Genomic DNA, 22993 nt, shown 5'->3' with positions numbered 1-22993 from the left:
TTTTAACGACAGGCAAGTCGGGTGTGCTGAAGCGCCCTCCAGCCCGCACAAGCCTGATGACATGGGCAGACGGCGGCTGCCTCCCGCCGTGGGCAGCCCCTACAGCCCAGCCGAGCTCGGGGGCTGGGGAAATCCCCTCTGGCTCTTCGGAAGTGACCGAGCCCGGCACCTAAGGCGACTCAAAACCCAAAGCCGCCTTTGACCAAACATGAGACATCGCTCACAGTCGTTCCTGCACAGATCACTTCCAGGGGGTATGCTTAATTTTCTAATCTGTGCCCTGAAGATCATCAAGAACAATGCCAGCAAATACAGAATTCACAGCACTCTCCTGTCACATGGTGCCTCTCCGTTTTTCCTGGTAGCTCTGAGCTCCCACCGTTCAACTGGGCCACACAGAACCTTTTTTTTTTTTAACTTGACAAAAACTAATTTTATTTCTCTGAAGAACAAAGAAGAATGAAATGGTTGGGAGATGTCTACACAACAGATGTCTGGAAACAGATAGGCAAGCTCCATGGCTCCTTCTGGCATGACTAATCTGCAGCAGAAACACACTATTACTGCACACAATGGGCATTATGAAGATACACACACCCCCAAAGAAAAGAAAAAAGGGTCAGACCAGAACTGCACATACTAAAAGCTTACAAGAAGAGCACACACTCAAATTAGGGCTCAAACCTGTCTTTCATATCTAGTGCCCGGGCTAGAGTTTCATACTGGTCCTTTATTGCTTACTACAGAATTGTCCCCTGGACTTGGAGTAGATGCAAGTATTATTTCCTGTCAAAAACAAAGCTATTATCTGATCTTTAGCCATTCTGGACATTTCCACCATTTTTATTTCACACAGCTACTGCACTTTTCCTTGCTTTTGCATTTTTAACTCAGACTTTGTTGTGTTGAACTCCCATCTGAGAATCAAGAAAGAAACGGTTTAATTCTTCTGTTGTACCAATTGCCTGAACTGAGGAGGCGGTGGACTGAGGAAACCTTGAGAGCCCATGGGGGAGGGAGGGCACACAGCACAAGTGTGTCAGAGCAGAGGTTACAGGGTCCCACACGGGCCAGACCTTCAGGTGGATAAATGCCAGCATCTGGCTGGGGCTGGCTGATGGAGCCGCGTGTCCCCCTAAGGCAAAGGAGCGGGCTGGCACCGTTCAGGCTCCTGTCCCTAGAGTTCACAGAGCTCCTCACTACAGCATGGCCAGTGACAATTAATCAAACGTTAACACACAATTCGCTAGTCTGAACTCTTGTAAACATACCCAACAGCACAGCATCCCTCAGAGGGATTGTGTTCAGCCCTGTCTGGGACCACAGGGACTTCACAGCCTGTTTGCAGTGTCCTGTCGGCAGCTGCTCCTGCGCCTGAATGCTCGTCCTGCCTCACACCTCAGGGTCACATAAAGGCTATGGAAGGAGCTAAGCTTGGAACACAGAGTTACAGACACAGAGAAGGGTGGATTAGTGAAAATGGAGCTTTATTCAAACTATTTTAGTGCTAAGATAGATTCCGGAAACATGGAGAGATTCAGGCCAATTAGAAATCAATAAACAAACCTGACTATTATTAATTCACAAATACATTTCTGCATCATTTTTTCCCCACAAAGTTCTTTTCAAACTCCAGCTGAAATACGTAAGAAATTTTATCCGCTAAAATGCAGCTACCACTGGGGATACAGCTGAAATGTGGAAACTGCAGGCCCTTGAGGTATTCAGGCCACACGAGCTGGTTCAGGGAACAGACTGTGAAGTACAGACTTGTATAGAGCATATTCTCTTCGTTTTCAAGCGGCTGCTGGGTGTAGGCTCTGCTTTGGCTGTACTGTGTGAGCTGAATATTCACAGTCTGCCTAGAAGCACAAATCAGGCTGGGAGAAAAAATGCAAGAATGCAGGAAGTCCTTGTTTTCTGTTTTTTTTTTCTTTTTTCTGTCTTCCATTTTAACTGTGTGTATGAGAGAGAACAAGGGAGTAAGACTGGCTTGAGAACAGCGTTAAGCACACTGTGTGCCCTGAGGGGTAGAGTATCAGTGAACTGAAGGATGGTCTGAGGTGAGCAACTGATGCTGGATTTTGTGATGGAATTCAGGTTATAGAGTTCAGATGTAGATGGAAACATCTGAATTTGGGATATTTTCATCCAGAATTAAAACTACAATCTACAGATAGGAATGAGGTCACAGTACCTTGCTGTAACTCAGTTTTCTGTGTTTCCAAGTAGCAATAACAAAATTTGCTTTTTGTTATTATATAAAAGACAAGATCCTTACATAAAGGCTTTAGAGAAACACCAATGGTTGTTCCAACAGCACAAAAAAAGGCCGTGACAGTTCCATTTCTAGGCTAAATAAAGAAGTGCTCAGAATCCTCTTTTTGAAAGCTGTCCACCCCGTTTTCAACCTCACTCAGTTTACAGTCAAACGTAGTAATGTCTTGCCTATTGCCTTATCTGAGCTAAGCTTGACTCTGGCAAAACTAAAACCTCCAGCACATTTTGTTTCCTCTCTCTAACAGTTTTTTACCTAGGGATGGAACATGACTTGATTTCTGGGGCAATCCTATGAGCTACATATCCCAGGGCCCACAGCAGATGTGACTGACACTTTGGAAAACACAAAATATTAAAATATTTTTGTATCAACATTAGAAAAACAAAAATGCCTAATGGGTCGGGTATGAAGTAACTCCTGTAGGGACCAACATCATTATGGAGCTGTTAAAGAGCATTCCCAGTGCTACTGCACTGGGACAGTTTGCCTTTACTTAATTCAAGAGAGAAGAAAACAGATGGGATAGAAAGCAGCGGTCTGATGCAGGAAGGGCGTTGTGGGACTGTGTCACTGAGGGACTATCTGACAAAAATCCAACATACCTGAGCTCTGTGTGAATCCCCACCCCATGGAAAGTGCGGAAGGCTTGCAGGGAAGCTGTTGATTCTTTATGGCAGGCTTTGTCAGTCTTTGACAGCTGACTCCCACCTAGTCTTGTCACTCTTCCTGGGAAGAGCTGCACACACCAAACCGACAATATCTCTAGCGAGATGGTGCTGAGCAACAGGAGATTGCCATAAAGGTTCATTCTGGAGGACGACCAACACAGGCTCTGCCCTTGCCATTTTATTTCACAGAACTTGGTCAGAACTCAAGGAGCGTGCTGCAGTTCCAGTGCCAGCTCTCTGCAGGCAGGATTATCGTGCCAGAGACCTGTTCCCTGAGTCTGCTCCGAGCACCTGGGCAGACTGGAGAGCAGGCAGAAAAATGAGGTGCTGCAGATACCTTGTCTGCCACAGTCCAGCCCACATAATAAGAAATGTGATGAATGCTGCGAGAACAAGTGTGTAGGCAGGGGAAATATATTTAGAACAATAGTTGTTTGGGTGTAAGTTGAATGGGTGACTGTGCTGTGCGTTTCCTTAGCAGATTGTCACTGTTATTTCCATTCTCTGAAGTTAAACTTTACTCCTCCCCAAAGAATTACAGAAGCAGCTAGGTATAGCTGTATTTGAGATTCTGAGCTGGAATGGATGGACACCAAAAAACTGCAGGCATTAAACCAATGCAGACAAAAAATCCAGGATGCAGCCTTCTTATTCACCAGTGCTCTCATACCATCAGACAAAGCACTGGCAGATCAAATTCTACCAGACATCCTTCCCTCAGAACAAAACCTTATTGTGGCCTATTTCTTTCAAGCTCCAAGCTATGATCTAAGAATGCAGCTTTTCTTTCAAGTGATGATGACTAAGAGAGTATGGGGCAGGATGCATTTTTCAATTTTGTTTATACTACTTTCTATAAAGTTTTTTTCTGTGCTACCATTACAGTCTTATGTATTTACACTTCTAGGGCAGATCCAAATACTTCTTAGTCTCCAGGTGTGTAAGTGTGCTAAAACCCCTTAAGGCCCTCCCCTCAGAACCTGAGCAAGATGAACAGGAGAGGCCCAGAGGTTGTGGCTAGGTCCTACCAAGAGACCAGACAAATTTGTAGTGATGAGGCAGGTCCAAGGTCAAGCTAGGAAGATTTTAACTTACTGTGGTGAGTGATGACATTAGAATCAGGCCAATAATCAAAGAAAAGATGAGAAAAAAGCAGAATAGCTGTAAAAAAGAAAAGCAAGAAGAAAGTGAGTGGGACAGAGGGGAGACACAGCAGCCCTGGGCCAAGCTGCTGGGTTATCCTGGTACCACAGCTGGAAGATCAGGAGAATGGAGGAAGACTCGGGAGAGTAGCTGGTGGCAGAGGGGTTCTTGGATTTGCATCAGGGTCTGCTCTCAGATTTGGATTCAGGGCTGTTCTCAGAGGACAGGAAGAGCTGAAGCAGGAAGGACACCAAGAACATGAGCAGAGGGAGGTGTTGACATGAAGCTCCCTGGCACACCACGAGGCTGGGCACGCAGATTCTTCCTTTATCCCCACACAGCTGGGAACACCGAGGGCTAAAGCTCTTCTCCAAAATGTATCCTGCAGCAACAGTGGCAGAAAAGATCAAGGAAGTCTGGCAGAGAAACAGGCTGCAGAAGCGATTGCTTTGAATATAACTGAAATGTTTCAGCAGGGTCCTGAGTGCACTGATAGGCCTTAATGGCCCTGAACAGCCTCATCTGCAGCTTCCACCCACACCCCTGTGCACAGGCCCAGGAGCTCCGGTTCGGCTCCTGCTTGGAGCTGCCCAAGCTACACTGAAAGGGTACTAGTTTCTCACTCTTCCATAGCTCTGCCCCACTGATCTGGATCCTGACCATGGACTGACTTCCCAGCTTCACCTCGTCACTATGGACCTGCCTGGCAGTCACCGGGCTGTGTCTAACCCTGGTTTGGGTCACAGGACCTGATCCCGGCCCTGAGCTGTGGACTGACTTCCCGCCTTGGCTTTATCCCCACAAACAGCCCGGACGATCTGGCTCACGCTGGCTGCCGTTCTCAGGCCTCTCCCCCCTGCTGCACTGGGGTCCTGCAGTGTGAGCTCTGGTCAGCGAGGCCCCTGCCCCACTGGCTCGCTGCCACCCACCTCCCAGTTCTCCCTCCCGGGGGGAGCCTCCAGCCTCGCTGCTTCCTCATGGGTTTGCTCTGAGCCTCTGGAAGAAAAGGGGGCCTCGGATATTTATCCCTGTTTCTGCTCAAAGGCAGCTTCATGACGAGCATCTTATGGACATTATGCCTGACTTCATGTGACATCGAGAGGAACCCTTCCAGCCTCAATGTATGGGACAGTGTGAAGCTAATCCTGACATTTGTTACAAGTGCTGTACATCCAAGGCTTCATGTTGCGTCCTGGCTGAGACCATAATGAGTGTGAAGTGGCTGACAGCATTCTCGCCACCACAGCGAATCGTTCCACTGGGCTCCTGATGAATAGTGGGTGATGCAGAGGTGCTGAGACATGACAGGAAGATACAGCAGGAGGCCATGAAAGACATTATTGATCCAGTCACTGGAATGAGATGTCCCAGAATCATTACGATCAACCACAGGGTTTACTTACTCAGGAACAAGGGATCAATATTCAGACAGACAGCTTGGGAGGAATGATTTGGTGGCATAATGACTTTCTCTCTTTGTGACAATGAGTGCTAAACTCCCAGTTCCCATACACTGGGAGAGAAAAAAACATGTTTCCACTTTTCAGTGTAAGTAAAACTTGACAGGTTTGCCATCTTATTGAGGATGCACGCAGAAAATGAAGTCTGTGGAGAAGACAAAATGGATTCAAGCAGGTGAGCACAACGGACTTAGCTGCTTTTCTCAGAAACTCAGTGCTTTCAGGCTTCACAAGGGAAGTACAAAGCGCATGTGTACTCCCCCAGCTCAATTTACTGGTAAGAACCTTTGTGAGAACAAAATTGAATGTTCTTACAAGAAGGAGCCCACTGTACAGGGAGCACTTCAGGAGAAATGCTGGAAGGAAGGACAACAATAATGATGAGGCTGCCAATTTTAGACTAAGTTGAGTAGTGTAAGATTACCTATTTAACAGGACATCCTGAGAAATTTAGGTTCATCAGGCCTTTTGCCCTAGATCCATGTATGCAATAAGAAATGAGAAAATGCAAACACAGATACAAGTCAAAAGCAGCAATAAAATCTGTATTTTATATTTGTGCTGGGGGAGATCAAGTGTCATTAAATAAAGTAACTCTTCTTCAGTATAATTGTTTCTTTTTATCAGCTCACTGTGTAAGTAGCAAAGAGGGATTTTGACTGGAGGGGACTGCTGTCTGACATTAATCCACTCTGTCAATGAGCTCCTACAGGATCTTGAGCAAGGCTTGCGAGACATTTGCACGTGCCAGCCGCCACTGCAGAGCACATTCAAAGCCTGATAAAGTGGCATGTGTGCTGGGCTGCTTGAGGTGAAATAGTTAGGAATTAACACATGCATGGCACAGCTGGAACTGCTGCTCACTGCTCCAAAACCTGTTCTTACCAAAGCGCATTCTGAGCAGCCACAAGTCCCACCAGGCCAGAAGCTGATCTCAATTATACCAGTACAGGCTCTGAGAAATAACTTACTTTCTGACTGTAAGACCTACTGGAAGTTCATCTAACTGAAGAAGAGCCCTAATAAAATCACCCAAGTCAACAGACCCAGCTCCAGCCATCCCATGGGGAGAGCTGGGGAAAGGGACAGGAGGGGCAAGGCGCGGGTGACAGAAATGTTCGTATTCCATAGAAGGCTCCGGGGGGAACCGCTGAAAACAGAAGTAGTGTGCTGGCCAATACTGAAGCTATTCCCTCGGCAACAGGACTACATCACAGTTAGGGCTGGGCAAAATACAGGATTACTTTTGGAAAGGGCAAGGATGCCTTTTTTTCATTTAGGCAAGGGTCTGGAGACCAGAGCAGCGGGTTGAGGTTATTATCCCCACTAGAAAGTGCCGAGTGATGGTAGTGAGCCAGCGTGACATTAAGTTATAAAATGGTTCTGCATTTGTAAAAAAGTATTTCTTCTGTTACGGCTTACAACTAGTAAAAATAACTAGGTAGACACTTTGTGAGACCAACCAGAATCCAACCCTGCCCTTCCTCATCAGCCTGTACTTGTAGTCATGAATGCTCAGAGACACAAAGGTGTTTTATTTGGGGATAGAGCATTTCACCAGCTTTCTTCACGCCCTTCCGCCCCCACAAAAAAAGTGAAGTAAATATGCCTCAAGCTTCCTGCTGCTGCAGCTTTGCTCAGCAAACATCTCATTTTCTGTAATGAAATGAGTATACACCTACTTGGAGTCCAAGATTAAAACTATCATTTACTCAAGTGCTACGCAGTGCAGGCACCTCCTGCACATAGTTGAAGATGCTTTAAGAAATCAAAGCAGCAAGTACACACAGTGGATACAGAACAGGAATTACCTGTAGAGCCCACCCCACACAGGCACTCTGTTTATTGCTTTGTTTTACAAAGATAACTAAAATTTGTCATGCTCCATACAACAAACTTTGTCTCTCACTGACTGGGTCAGACACTGAGAAGATTTTCCTGGTCTCACAAACAAGATGCCAACAAAGAAGTTTGTTTTACATGAGGCACTGCTGGATCAATAGGTGAAAGGCTGAAAGGAAATGTAACCTACCAAGGAATAAAGACGCATTTTGCAGGAACAATGTGTTGTCATTAGGTTTAATTGGGCAAATGGTGGTGTGATCTTAAAAGCCTCAGCTGATCATATTCCCTTGAGTGCGGTATCCAATTAGGGGAAAGGTGCGTTAGATACGCCTTCCTTTGTTGTACGGCTGAAGTGGAGAGCAGGTGTGAGAAAACAAACAAGTTTGTAATCCTTGCTTTGCAAATCAATTCTTAATCACTCTGGCTCTTATTTCCATACCAGATTTAAATTTTGGATATTTATGAGAGCAACTTGGCAGCTCCCCTTTCATGGCTTAGATGAGTAATAGCATTTTCATAGAATCCCAGAGTGGTTTGGGTTGGAAGGGACCTTAAAGCCCATGCAGTGCCACCCCCTGCCCCGGGCAGGGCCACCTTCCACCAGCCCAGGTTGCCCAAAGCCCCGTCCAACCCGGCCTTGAACCCTTCCAGGGAGGGGGCAGCCACAGCTTCTCTGGGCAGCCTGTGCCAGGGCCTCACCCCCCTCACAGGGAACAATTTCTGCCTTAGATCTCATCTAAATCTCCCCTCTGTCCGTTTAAACCAGTTCCCCCTCGTCCTATCCTTCCCCCTGATGATGAGTCCCCCCCCTTTCCCGCAGCCCCTTTCAGCCCTGGGAGGCCGCTCTAAGGTCTCCCCGGAGCCTTCTCTCCTCCAGCTGAACCCCCCAACTCTCCCAGCCTGTCCTCACAGGGGGGCTCCAGCCCCCCCAGCATCTCCGTGGCCTCCTCTGGCCCTGCTGGAGCAGGTCCGTGTCCTTCTGCTGTTGGTGCCCCAGAGCTGGACCCAGCCCTGCAGGGGGGTCTCCCAGAGCGGAGCAGAAGGGGAGAATCCCCCCCGGCCCTGTGCCCACCCTGCTCTGGGTGCAGCCCAGCACACGGGGCTGCCTCACAGGCAGTTTTCCACCCACCAACACCCCCAAGTCCTCCCACTGCTATAGCCCCATCATAGAAGGCCACCAAATCCATGAGGCACAATTTGCCCTCAGTGAAGTCACCTTGGCTGTCACCAGGCACCTCCTTATTTCCCGTGTGCCCCAGCACAGTTTCCAGGAGGATTCACTCCTTGATCCTGCCAGGCACAGAGGTGAGACTGACTGGCCTGTGGTTCCCCAAGTCCTCTTTATTTCCCTTTTTAAAAATGGGGATTATGTTTCTCCTCTTCCAGTCAGGCTCCTTCCATATTAATTCCTAATACAATGCATATGTATTTTTTCAGGTCAGAACCAGTAGCTGTAATGAGACACCCAAGCAAAAAAAGACTGGATGAAGCCTTGCTGAAAATGCGAGCCACAAAATGTAAGTGGATAGCTTATAGTTCCACCATTTCCTATTTCACTGTGTGAGTATACGAGTACTGTAAGAGTAAGACTTTGATATATAAAGCCCAACTTACATCTTCCATTCCTGTTAAGAAGTGACTTGTCTCCCTGTACTACTTCACTACAACTAGCATAGGATAAAACTGGAAGAGAGAAGCCTTCTGCCGGGATATTCATAGCATGTTCACCTTTGAAATACACTCAGGGACCACAGTCTGCTTACCTGGCTAGATATGGTCCAAGAGACATCTGCCAAGAGGCCAAAGGGTAGGAGGATGGGCATTGGGATGAGTAGGAGTTTTTAGTAAGTCTATTGACTAGAGAATTCCATGTGAGTGGGAAGGACATGTGTGTTTTCATTGTGTATTACCACTATGGCTGTTTTAATTTCTCTCCTGTAGGACATTTTTGTTGAAGAGCATTAATGTTTTGAACAGAGTAAATGAAGTACACCAGCACATCTTCTGCAATGCTGGAGGCGAGGGATGGGATTTGATGGACCACTGGTCTAAGACAGTAGTGTATGACAAACTGTGTGCTATGAGGTACTAAGATTGCCAGCAGCATCCCTACAAATTATTTTGTAATCTCCCTACACACAAGTGAATTCCTAAGCCCACCGTTCTCTGCTCAATTATCAACAGCAGTACACATTAACAGCTTGATTAATAAGGGAACTTTTAATTAAAACCTAAAAGAAACAGGCATTTGACCCACTGGAGAAGAAAGTGGAAAGTACTGTTTTATTGCTTAGTATTGGATTTCACATAACAAAGTTACTGCAAAGCTGACATTTTTCCTTCTGTGTCTAAGAGCCAGGACTGAGAGAATAAGCTGGTAAACTAGGACATAAATTAGACACAAGCAAAGATCACAGCTACCCCTGGGAGAGAAATTAAGCTTGTATAAAGCATTACAGCTAACATTTTCTGAGTCATTCTGTTTCACACATTGGTACAGCACCATGCACAGGAGCATGGGTACTGCACATAAATAACTGTGGCACGTGACAGTGCAGTCAGTCAGTCTTGGTCATCATTGCCAAAACACAACAGGCCACACCACGTGTCCTCCTGTGGCTGGCTGGTGACTTCCAGGGAGCTATGCCAACATTAGGAAAGGCTAAAAGTCAACCAGTTCGCTCATAAACCACCATGAAGATCCCTCCTCGTGTTGTGCCAGGCTCTAAGATCCCAGGAAAGTCCCCAAAAGAGTGTGAATAATTCTTCGGAACTGTCAGTGTAGAAGTAGTTGGGATGCAGCAGTATTTTATCACAATTTCTCGGTATTGTGATCTACCCTGTTTAGGGATTTAGGCTGCTTCTTTTGTCTAGCTTCTGTAAGATACAAACTATGCAAAAACCTTTCTGCTCTCAAAAATTCTTTGTTTAAACCTCCCTACAATTGCAAACTGAGTGCTGTTATCAAAGCAGAAAGAACAGTGCATGAAGAGAATTTAGATTTTCTTCTGATAAAACAACCATTACTGAAAAACCAGCGCTCAGGTAATTGGTGTGATGTTTTCAGATGCCTGGTACAACAGCTCCAAGAGGGATTTTAATTCTGAAGAAGCAGCTCCCAGACCAATCCAAGGGAAGAAAAAGCAAAGGCACTGCAGTTTGAAAAGTAACTGTCTCCTTCCAGTACGGAGTTCTGGCTCAGCAGTCACTGGCCCTGCTTTGTCATCACACACCTGGGGATGGGGAGGAAGAGAGAGCAGGCACAGCTCTGCCTACAGCCTGCCTGCAGGTGCTGTGACCCATGACAAAGAGAGAAACAGAAAAGGTCATCCCTTCAGCCAACGGACACCTAAAGGCTGTCTGAGATGTGCTCCCAACACATCCCTTTCATTCTGTCTTCCCTTCCCTAGCTCAGGGGTTGAGTGCTTGGCAGGGGGCCCTGCGCTGGGCTACAAACCATAATTATTACCTGGGGTAGTGCTATCATTAATGAGTGCAACATTTTCTCATTTGTGCAGAAAAATGTATCTAAATTAAATGCAGAGCTACTAATGAAACAATAAGATTTACTACTCACTTCACTACCTTGTCAGAGTTAAGCATAATTAAGTTGTGTTCCAATTCTACCTGGAAGCACCCTATGAAGAACAACGTCACAATGCGGCCCCAGAAGCCCTGGAATTCTCTCTGGCAAGTGGTAATTAAATAAATGTTTGGGATCTTTTCTAAGTAAGCAGATAACAATAGCCCCTGACCTTGATACAATAAGCAAAGATCAACAGCAGAGTTTGTTGCAATCCTGGAATTACCTGCACTGAGAAGCAGGTCTTACTACATCAGGATAAAGGCAGAATAAGTACCTCAGTCTTTGTCCTGGCAATGTCTAGCCCTGTGCCCAGACATCCTGACCCTTCTTGATCCATCTGACCTGTACACAGAATTAAATCCACTGGGACTGAGCATTCCCTACAATCTATGCAAACAAGAATATGGTATGGATGGGAAGAAAGAGGAGTGAGATTGTCTTTTTTCAGCAATTACTTGCAATTAGATCTGATTGTGTTTAACAGTGACCCGGTTGATGCTGGTCTAAAACCAGGCTGTCCCAATTCTACCCTCTCTACGCCTCCAGCAGTGTGACTGTGCTCAATCCCTTGCACCAACAATTAGTTATAAAACTAATTAGTTCCTTGAACCAATATAATAATCTGAGAATTATCATCAACTGCTGCTTAATTACAAGGTCACCAGTTGAGTATTCTTGCTTTCTCCTCCGTCCTTATGCTCCCCTACAGGTAGTTTGTTCAGTGTGACAGGTACCCTAAGGAAAAATCCTTCCCTGACGAAGAACCCTGGTGGAGGTGCAAGGCCTGTCACCTGGCCAAACAACCTAATAAAACTTCTTTCTCTGCTGTTTAGTGGCTAAATTAGGAAGTCAGAGTGTTCTTATTTTCAAGACTCACATGAAAAGTAGTGAGACTTAATTTAAAGACATCTTGTTCAGTCAGAAACATCTAAATTGTCATTGATTGTTTTTCCTTAGTTGGATGTGTGAATCTCTTTAAAAGCAGAAATTGTTTGTTATTTCTGCTCTGTTCCCTGTTGCTAGACAGGCTACAGGGCTTGTGTCAACATTACTGGAATAAAAAGTCAGAGTTTGAACAAGTCGAGCCTAAACTCTCACACTCCTGAGAACCAGAAGGATTGCCACTGAATTGAGATGAAGAAGTTCAGGCCCAGTGACTTGGCTTAGTTAGAAGCATCTGCAAGGACCCTGGAGAAGAATCACCCCAGAAAATATCCTCATGTATGGACATTTCACAAGGGCTGCATAGATTAGGTGCAGAGACCTGTAAAAACCCCTTCCGTTTTATGGGCAGAAAAACATAGTTATGCCAACACCTTGGGAAGGTTGAAACCTAAGTCCTTCTGGAAGGTGGCTTCAGAAATGTGCTCCTATCACTGGAATCTAAAAGCAAATTAAGTCCTCAAATGAATGTTATGCACAAGTAATTATGTCCTCAAAGAAGAGAACATTAAGGTAGTTGTAGTGTGCTATCCGTTAGAACAGGACAGAAGTGTTAAGAGTTGTTTCCCATTCATATGAAGCATTTGTATAAACACTCCCTATGCTGCTCCTGTTCCCTGTTCCTTGAGACAGTAAGCACAGGAGTGAGGTTAATGCTTTCACACAGCTCTGCCCATCTCCCCTGACAGGAGAGACAAGGTGCCCACACAGACTCCTGCTCACGTTTCTACACACACTGCAGATCAGAAACTACAGTAACAGAGGTAAAAGGGACATTGACCCTTGAGTCACACACATCATCGGGCATGTGGCACCAGGGCCCTGTGCCTTCAACACCTCTTACAAAGCAGATAACTCCAGCATCAGCTACCCACACCTGCAGTACTTCAAGGCTCTCTGTCCCAAAGTGATGCATTTCTTAAGTCCACAATTCCTTTGGTTTTTTTCCCCATGCTAAAGCTTTTGTGAGTACATCTCAAGAGGTCCCTATCGAAACACAGCACTGCCAGCTGTAACTCACAGCTCTCCACAACCCAACCAACCTCTTTACCATCTCTATGCTCCCTAGCACGCCCAGATGTTTCTTATGACTTGTCACTTCAGCCACATAATCCTAAAGATACAAACCCAAGCCCCAAAGCAAGAACTCAGAAGCCTGAAGCAAGATTTCACTGCTGTGAGAGGCAGCTGGTCCCAGCTCCCACATCCCACTGATCCAGCAACCCTGCTCTTGTCCCATCTCCTTATTCAGGAGATACTGCAGTGTCCCAGTGTTCCCAAAACTATGCTAAACATTTATTTGGGTAGTAGTTTTTAAGTGGCACGTTGTGCTAAGTGCTCAGTGAGGAAACATTAAATACACATCCACAAGTGTCAGGCTGAGCCCATGGGAATGGAGGTGCAGTTGGACTCTGTTCTGCCACACAGGACGGGCATTGCGGTTTAACATTCAGGATTGCTAAATCCTTTACTTGGTAACAAGAACTGACATTGCACAGACTCATTAACAGTAGTCTGAGAAATATTTTAAATGGTAAGGTGTGGTTATTTTGCATTTTATTAATTGCTTACATTTGATTCAAATGTAATTACTACTATTTGGATGTACCTAATAATTAGTTTTTAATGCCTGCTTAATGGTCTTGCCTGGTGATTGTGACCTGCTGGCCATTCTGCACGCTCCTGTTTTGAGTGAATTAGAACCAGGCCTTTCTTATAAAGTGAATAATTTGTGAGAATAACCTTTGCACAGTTTTGTTTTCACGTTGTAGATCTGTGCATTCTCCCATCAGCCTGCTCAGTTATTATGTCTTTACAACCAGGAAGCTATTCAAGCTGAAGCCATGGTCATCCTTTGATACTTGCACTGCCTGTTTGCCTTAGTTTACTCCTTCGCTGAGGAATTACTGTGATGCTCACCAAAACCAAGATCAAGGCTGACCTGTCTGGTGATTCTCTCTCCTTCACAGTTCAAGAGGTGATTCATAAAAGCAAGTCCTCAAGGAGTAAAACCAGACTCCATATGGTCCTTTTCAGCTTGTGGGAGTACAGGCAGGCCCATCCCTGGGCCTGCAATGATCAGAGCAGCCGGAAAGGCAGAGAATTACTCTCATTTGGTGGAAGCACAAACAGGGAAATGTCAGGCAACTGTTCACATGTTTCTCCTAAAGCCGAGATGAGAGACTGGAAGCTAGGCTGCTGAGTCACTGTTTGTAAAAGCAGTAAATCCTGATAGGTACTGCTTTGCTTCGCAACAGCTACATTTTCCATGTAAGTCTGAGATTATTGCTGCCGAAACTTCAGAGAACCCAAATTACCAGGCAATCAGGAGGAAACTGATTATGGCAGTGGGGAAAGCAAAAACAACTAGCACAAGGATCCTTTCCAGGCTGATTAATGACTTGCAGCAATTACTCACAGGATATTAGAAGTGAATATTCTGTAGTTCTACCAGATTTCAGATAAGCAACAGCTATATCCTACATGCAGGAAATAAACCCTCAAGCCTGAGCTGCAAGTAAACTATTTGAATAAAAGATGTTACTCCTACTTTGCTGCAATACAGCAGTACAGGCCGAGGGACTTTGTTGGATGATGCTGGACAACTAGCAACATCATTAATAGGTATAATTGTTTCAACTAACTTACGGGTCTGATCCTGACTTTAGACTGGGCAGAACCATCACTTTCTGTGTAAGTCCTGATGAAGGACTGCTAAATGAAGCTCTATGTGCCTCCAAAGCAGGTCAGATTTGTTTACTGAACATTTTACATCAGTGTGGCACCAGTGTCTCTCCTGATTCTCTAGGGTGAGCATGACAATGAGAGGAATCAGCCCAAGAAACACCACTAAAAGATATGCAACGTAGCTTCTAAACACCAGTTACTCCCAGTATTTACTTCTAAATGAGAAAAATGCAGCTAACTTGGTATACAAGCTGTGCAGCCCCTGCCAGCAACTCTGTCTCAAAGAAAGATCCTTCATGTTTCTGCACTTTCAAGTTTTTCTTGCACTTTGTCTCCATTGGAACAAGACACCCAAAGGAGTGTCTTGAGTGACTGACGTCTAAGAAGCACTGACACAAACCAGAAGCTGATCACTTCCCTGCAATGTCAGTACAGTCAGGTCTTGGAGCTGACACTAAAGAGATTTTGAGGGGTTTTCTGAGCTGTTCTTTTCATCACTGCTAAGTTTTCTCACTCTAGAGTTCAGTTTTCCTGAAACTTCAATAAAAACTTTAGTTTTATTTAATCTGATTCCTTCAACGATTTAAACATTTCTTACTGTGTTCATCTTTCCCTGAACAAAGAAATGCTCTAGAGCTCTAACAGAAAATTGAAATTGGAATCTGAGTACTGTGATCATTTTTAGGTAGCCTATTGTCAGATGGCTGAGCAGTGTCTTCTGCGGCCAGAGCCGGAATGCAAGGAGACAGGAGGCACGCAGAGAAAGGGGCGAGTCGTGCTTGGGAGGAGCTCTGATGGCACTCAGAAGAGCACAGCTGCATCTTGCAATGTTCGATCTGGGGTCACGCATTTCATTTCTAGTACAGCCCCAAAGGTAATTACTCAACTTCTTTTATTGCAGTTCTCACCATTTCACATTATTTTAGTGCTCCTTCTGATATTAACTGACACCAGACCACAGGAGCAGCTGAAACATGCAGGTAAGTGCCAACTCAGCATTGTTACAACCTATGTCTTGTCTTGCTTGGAGGAGATTTTAAAAAAATAAAATAGAACAGCTGCCCAAGAATGAAAAGCACATCTGAATTGAAAATTTTCAGCATCATCTGGAAAATTTAATACTACAAGGACAATATGAATTATCCCAGCTAAAGATGATGGATTGATACAGTTCCCATTTGCTTCACTGGGCTCTGAACAGCACAGCAGCACCAGCAAGTGCAATCCTCTGAAAAGTGCCTCTTCAGCTCTGTCAGTGCCACAGCTGCGACAGACCAAACCCTGGAAAGAAATGCCACTGAACAGAGGAGTTGCTGTGGTCTACCAGGTAGAAAATTTACTCCAGACTGAACCAGAAACAACAGACTATTTCCTATTCATAAGCAAAAAAAAAAACACATCAAAAACTATACCTCTATCCTCATGCTATTTAATCTTAATTGTTAAAAAAATTAGTAAATTCATCCACAGTATAACTCCATTGAAATTATTGCCTCAACTCAACCCTGAAGTTTCTTGACTGCAGTCTTGAACTTGAAATCAAGGGAGTTTTGACAGGGAGAAATTTGATTCTGCTGGGCTATCAAACATTGCTGATACCAAATTAAAATAGAGGGTTTACCAACTGCTGTAGCATCCACTGAACTGAGATTACATCATTTCTCTTTGGGAGGAAACTTATTCCAGAGTCTAAGCTTCACAAAACTTATTTTTTAGCATCGTTATATGGAAACTTTCTTCTGAGACTAGACATCAACTTCATTTGATCCCCCCCCCATATCACAGCAAAAATAATAGGCAGTCACTTCATGAGTGAGTCATTTGTTTATCTCAGCGCCTTTGAAGCATGGATGTGATCAAGGACATTAACACGTTTTCTGAAGCAGAAAAAACATTAAAGAACCAAAGACCTTTAGCAACCGCCAGGGATATCAAATAAGATTATACAATATCACTCATTTAACTTGATCTTTTCACTTGGGTCTCCAGGACATACCATCTAAATTCTGCTAAAATCAGACTGCTACAGATCTGTACTACTTCAAGGGCTGGAGTTGATTCAGAGGCTGCAGTAGAGCTCTGCTGCCACTGGCACCCCCAAGAGGAGGGGACAGTTGTCAGACACACCTGGCACCTAGAGGCTGCCACCCTTCATGTATTGTCAGATCCTCCAAAGACAAAAGTGCCCAAGGCAATGACCACTGCAGCAAACCTGGCTACTCCATTTGTGTCTAAATGGTAAAAATAAACCTTTGAAAATTTCATCACATAACTGTTTTTCAGTTCCCCATTACGGGCTGTATTGACCAATGCTATGTACCTTCAAGTAAAGAAAACTGCCACATTCCTTTTTTTCCTGGGCAGTTATGTATTTACACAGCTCCTTTTCTCAGTACCTGGCCCCATGCAGAACCCAAAGTGAAGAATGAGTTACTGTTTTTCAGTTAAAGCACAAGTAATTGTAAAAGGTCAGTAAGATTTACTTTGGTGTTGGCTTAGAGATCATTTGTTACTCAGATGACAAAGGTACTATTGTTTACAGAGTACAGCTAGTGATCAACAGCACTACCTGTTCATCACACAATCCTTGGCATTTCTGTAATTTCTCAGGCAATAAGACTTGAGCTTCTCTCACTCAACATGAGCAGTAAAGGCTCAGAAATAATCATAGATTATTGCTGAGATCTTCCAGAAACTATTTTAAAAACAGTCTATCAATCAGCTTCTTGTTCTTGATGAGCCATTTCAAATGTCAAAATGTTGGGTCACATTTTTTAATAATAGCTACAAAAATGTCATGTTATGAAAGTTTTAACTCCACATCTTCCATGATAGTCTCTGAATCAGAGCCATGGAAATGCAGGTCTGAAAAGGACTGCTAAGAATTTTTTTTTACTTTTTCTCGTTACTTTACTTTTTTAATGGTTTCTAGATCTATAAGCATTTTCAAGGTAACCTGTGGATCACCACTGAGCAAATTTAACAAAAGTACTACTTTTATTAATGATCTTTTACTCCTCCCTTTGAAGGCATTCTAAACCCTGCACTGTCTCATACCACAAGGTGAAAATTGCTCCTGTATTACAGCCCTCTCTACATCAAGGATATGAAACCATCACCAGCTATTCCAGGAGCGCATTCTAGAATTCCATCATACCATTTAGATGCCAACAGAGCATTTCCAATCTGGTGGCAGCTATAGACAAGGAAAGAAAGAAATTTGGGGGAGAAAATTGTTCAATAAAGCCATCAGTGGTGTGTAGAAAGAATCCTGTGAAATTGCTCATTTAACAGGATGTTACGTCATTGTTTATGGACCAAGAAGGGTTTGTATCACACACAGTCACACCAAAGCTTCACTGGAGTCCAATCAAGCACAGCTTTTCTGTTTACCATTTTCTTGACTTAAATTTGCATGCCAGGCCCACTGGGCTTGGTGAATTCTGCTTGCTTCCCCCCCAGAAAACCCCACCTGTTAACAACACTTTTGACTTCTCTGAGAATTTCAAAGCATGTCACAAGCACCAGAGCTCACCGTATTGTATCCCTTATCACTTATTTGTGGACAGGGAACACAGAAGTCAGGCATTTAAGGGTCTACCTAATTTCAATTACCATCTATGAAAAGTCTGACTGATTTTAACTACAGTTGGATTTCTGCCTTAATGCCCCACTAAGAGTCACAGAGCAATTCAATGGGAGAGACAGAAATAGAATACAGCTGTCCCAATTCTCAGACTCCATTCTAACCAAATGACCATGTGGCTTCCCAGCTTGGTGCTTATAAGAATACACCAGCTGCTGTAGTTTGCATCTGCAAACCATTCTCTAACTGCTTTTAAACATATCTTCGTTCATAGCCAGGCTCAGCTGAACAGGCCCAGGTGGGAGGGAGTGACAGAAGAGTTGAGAAGTGTATAGATTTTGTGCCTCACAGTCCTCTCAGCAGAACCAGGTGTCAAATGACTCAGGGAACTTTTACTCCAGTGCTGCATGTTCATTCACCCGGGTTCCCCTGGGGTGCACAGAGTGTGCCAGCTGGGCAGGTGTGAAGAGGATGCCACAAGAGGACCACAGAAGCCATTTCTAAAAGCCAATACTACTCGTGATCTCAGCATGTACCTCACCGGTCACGTACGTGCCTTTGTTGTCCCATAAAGCAAGACGTTCAATATTTGGCCTATAGAACAGCTTAATTACAATCCCTGCCTCCAAATGGCAGCTGAACACCCACCGATTCTCACTTCATGCTGCTTGCGTGTAAACAAACCCATTAAGCACCAGTGAGAAGTCTATTGTTATTACAATGACTATGAAAGTTAAAGATGAAAATTACATAAAGGTCTTTGTCACTGTGTAGCCAGTTGTACAATATGAAAATCTTACTTGAACAACTGGTCATGGGGATCTTCTTCCCTGCCATTTGTACATCCTCCATGCCCTGTTGTGCATCCAGCTTCACCTGAATGACTGTGAATGATGGGCAGGGGAACAGTTCTAAACTGAGCACTCTATGAACTTCCCTTTTATTAACCAGGTAATTCACTCAACCCTCTGAAGAAGGGACTTGCTGACCTACTGTGCTCTACGCAGTGTGCACGCCTCAGCACTCTATTAGAGCTCTGACCGTTTCTGCAGTTAGCCAAGTACAAGCTGTAGCGTTTCCCAGCTGATTTCTAGCCACCAATCCACACCCCTGATATAGTGAAGGCTTGGGATTTTAAGTAGCAGCTTCCAGTTTCACTGGTGCCATTAGTGATGGGTGCAAGTGATAGAAATCAAAAGCCCCTAACTAGTCTCTTTGACACATGCTTTGCAGACACAGTGGGACTAATGGTCAGTACCAGAAAGTGTGAACTGTATCACTACTATTTGCTAAAACCTTCCCATAAACAGTCCATGCTGGAATAGAAGAGCAAAAACCCCAGTTGTCTTCAACCTGCTGGTAATGCCAGGTGATCAGCTTTCTTATAAGCCTGTCCTGAGAAGGGGGAAGAAATCCTGGCCAGGGTAAAATGACTGTCTTCCTTCTTCCAAGTCTTTTTGAAACACTGCAGCAAAGCTTACAAATCAACTGTAACTTAGCCCTGATCAGCTTGATGATGATCTACAGCTACCAAAGCTCCTGAAATATCCTATTTATGCCCAACACAACTGACATGATTACTCCATCCTCTCACTTGCTCAACCATTCCATACACCCACAGGTGTATGTACGTATGCGTGGTAGGTGTAGGTATATGTAGCGTATGTATATACACCTACATTTCATTCTAACTCCCTTCGGGTAGATGGTTTCAGTTTTACTCTGTATAGTACTTACCATAATGGGATTCTGTTCTTCGCTGTTGCTGTGCTACGGGACTCTTAAAAACCGGTACCCTAAAAGATAAAATTAGTAATCTTACTGCAGGAAGATTAACACATTGCGAGCAAATTAAGCCCTCGCAAAATGAGCAGACCTAATAACTTAGTAACTACTAAGAACAATAAAGCCACTAGAAAAAAGTCAGAAACAGTTAGTTAGTAAAAACACAGACATATTGCATATGCATACTCACAGGCACACAGGAACAACAGAGGAGAACGGAGCAGTACTTGAACTAACCATTATCTATTCCAACCAGATCAGTCCATATGACCAGTACCTGAAGTTAACTTTGTTAACACCAGATCCCTGTTCAAAATTCCTCTCTACATCTGATTCCAGGTTGCACCTCCACTAAGAACAGCTGCTCCCAGGTGTTGTATACAGGTAGGCACAAATGCAGCTGCCTTGCTGATGAGGTCCTGCACTGGCCTCACCGCCCTTTATTATCAGACCAAAGACAACCTGAAGGCAAATCACAATTGCACTGCATCCTTAAAGCAAGGCTTGAGGTCACTTTACTGAATAATTTATACAAATGAACAGCTGTCTTTTACAGCAACTGAAAGCAACAATAGGGAATAAAATTCTTTCATTTTAAAAACTGCTATAGAAATGTCTGAATTTCAAGAGGAAAGTGTTCTACAGCCACAAGGGCCAGTTTCGGAACTCTACATTCTGCTTTTACTCCATCTGAGTTGTGCTCCCACTGCGGTCTCTGCTCTGACCCCTGGCATGCAGGGCAAGCCTTCAGGAGCACCTGAGCCTTCTGCCTTTGAGATCCGAACAAGCAGGGACTGGCAGGTGGGACTTTCAAATATGCTCTGTGCTGATTGCTCCCAGTGAACTCGACAGGAGAACTAGCTGCAAGCTGACAATTTAAAATCCAAACCAGCATTTTCAAACACTTTGAGCCAAACACTAAATCTCTTATCAACTCTTACTCACAAATTTGCTCCCTTTCACACCCAGTTAGGGCTCCTCTATAGTAACCACAGTGTAGTAACCTACTGTGTTAGTAGCAAGTGTAAAGGAACAGCATAAAGGAAACAAATTAGCATGTTACTCTAATTGCTATGGGAAGTAGTGACCTCCTATTTACAAACTTCTAACTGACTTTGCAACTTACTTGACAGTGTGAATCACTTCTTAAAGGGAAGCTGGATGTCCACCATTTCTATCATAACAAATCAAGTTTCCCAGAATCGCTTCTTGCTACATCATGAAACTTGCTTCAGCTTAAAAAACAGTATTTTGGCAAGGTATACTGAGCTGTGAATTTGCTTTGTCCAATGACTAATTCCCTGTCAGAAGCAAACAAGAATCTCTTGAGTGCTGTCATTAGCAGCTGTGAGAAAAGAACAGGCTGGACAGCTGGGTTTTTTGGTGCTTAGAGGCATAGGGTCTTGGCTGTTTCATTTAGTGACATTATTTGGTTTGAAAGATCCTGAACTATGCCTGAAACAAGAGACAGGGCACAGTGACACTTTTTCTGAAGATGGCCATTTTCTTCCCAAATCACAGGATTCTCTTGATTAGAGAACTATAGAAATGATCCTGCATAAACATCGCAGAGATAATTACAAAATAAAGAAACATTACAGTGAATCCATTGAGATCTTTAATTCCAAACTGCCACTATCCCAGAAGGAACAAACTGTGAGTTAGACTGACTCTTAAGTATACAATTAAACCTGTCAAGTTATGACTCCATAATATGCTGTTTAATATTGAAAAGTCTGTCAGTAAACAAATATGTGGGATTAATATCATAAGACTTTGGGTTTTCTTCCTCATGAAACTATAAAACAATTTATCTGATACAAGCAACATGTTATTTATACCCCTTCTGGCAACACTTCTAATGCTATGTGGGATACTCCCCCTTCCCTCTAACATAACAGCCTTCCCTGGCCTTTGTGGATTTAAACTGGTGAGGGGAGTTCTGCGCATTCCATGGGGAATTTACTCAGTAATTCTATTAAGAGCTTCCATACACAGAAATTAATGTTCCTATCTCATTCAATACTCGTCCTATTCATTATTCAAAACAGAAGATCTAATCTCTCCTTATACTAAGTTTCCTCAAAGGATTTTGTATTAGTTTCAAGGAATTCAAAAGATCAAGCTTCAACAATTCTGTGTTTGCAAAACTATAAGACTCTGGGGCTTACAGTTAGAGCAGAAGGCTTTGCAATTTCTGGAATTTCTGAGAAGGAGAGTGTCAACTGGAAGTTACAGAGCCTCCAGAAGAGGCCCTTTACTATTGTTCCTCACTGTTTCCCGGCCACACTTCAAGTGACATTCAGCATTAACTAGCGGAGCTTCTAATGACTTCACCAGATTCTCTTGGCCAATTCACTCACCCGGGTTTAACTAGCAGTGACTCCCACAAGGCCTCAGAGCTCCTGTAGAAACGAGCACGCCCCACCCCTGGGGCCTGCACCGAGCGAGAGCAGAACCGTCACGGCTGGGGCTCAGTGCTGGGACAGAGAACGCGGGAGAGGAGCTGCCTTCATCTTCCTCCTAGATAGCGAATGGAAAAACTGTTACTATTCCTCAGTGGGTTTGTTTTTTGATGAATCCCACCAAAGCCACCTGTGCTGTGACAGGCTGCGCTGCCACTGCCGCCAAGCTCCGGGGTGGGTCCCTCTGCCCCAAAGGGCTCCCTCCTGGGCGCCGGCTGTGCCTGCAGCGGGCTGCGCCTCTAAGGCAGCTCACCTCTCATTAAATCCACTGAATGCTATCCAGGCCCATTTACTTAGCAAACTAATTTTGAGGACTGGATAGACACAACTTGCCTGGAACCCTGTCTCCAGCAATGATTAATATTTAGCAAAGGATCTGTAGGTTATGTATAATACCTTTTATTATCGTGACTTCCGTCACTGGGAAAAGCTGACAATTTCAGGGGATCATAAGTCCTTTCTTAGCCCTGAGAGACAACTTTCAGACACAAGTGCCTTTCCTCAGCTCTGAGAAAGGTCTGTATTCCTGAAAGCTTGCCTGCCT

General features: G+C 44.3%; 1 long non-coding RNA gene across 2 annotated transcripts in view; it reads right to left on the bottom strand.

The window, feature by feature from the left end:
- Positions 1-22993, bottom strand: part of LOC141964201 (uncharacterized) — a 56596-nt gene that overhangs the window by 12271 nt on the left and 21332 nt on the right. For both annotated transcript variants that reach the window (XR_012634282.1, XR_012634283.1), the window contains exons 2-3: positions 22348-22507; positions 19937-19995 (exon numbers count right to left, since the gene is read on the bottom strand). This is a non-coding gene — a long non-coding RNA (uncharacterized LOC141964201). The remainder of the gene's footprint in view (positions 1-19936; positions 19996-22347; positions 22508-22993) is intronic.

The sequence above is a fragment of the Athene noctua genome, chromosome 10 (genome assembly GCF_965140245.1).
Source record: "Athene noctua chromosome 10, bAthNoc1.hap1.1, whole genome shotgun sequence".
In the NCBI taxonomy this organism is placed as follows: domain Eukaryota; kingdom Metazoa; phylum Chordata; class Aves; order Strigiformes; family Strigidae; genus Athene; species Athene noctua.
Note: the sequence above shows the minus strand (reverse complement) of the source record. Positions and strands in the feature narration are given on the sequence as shown.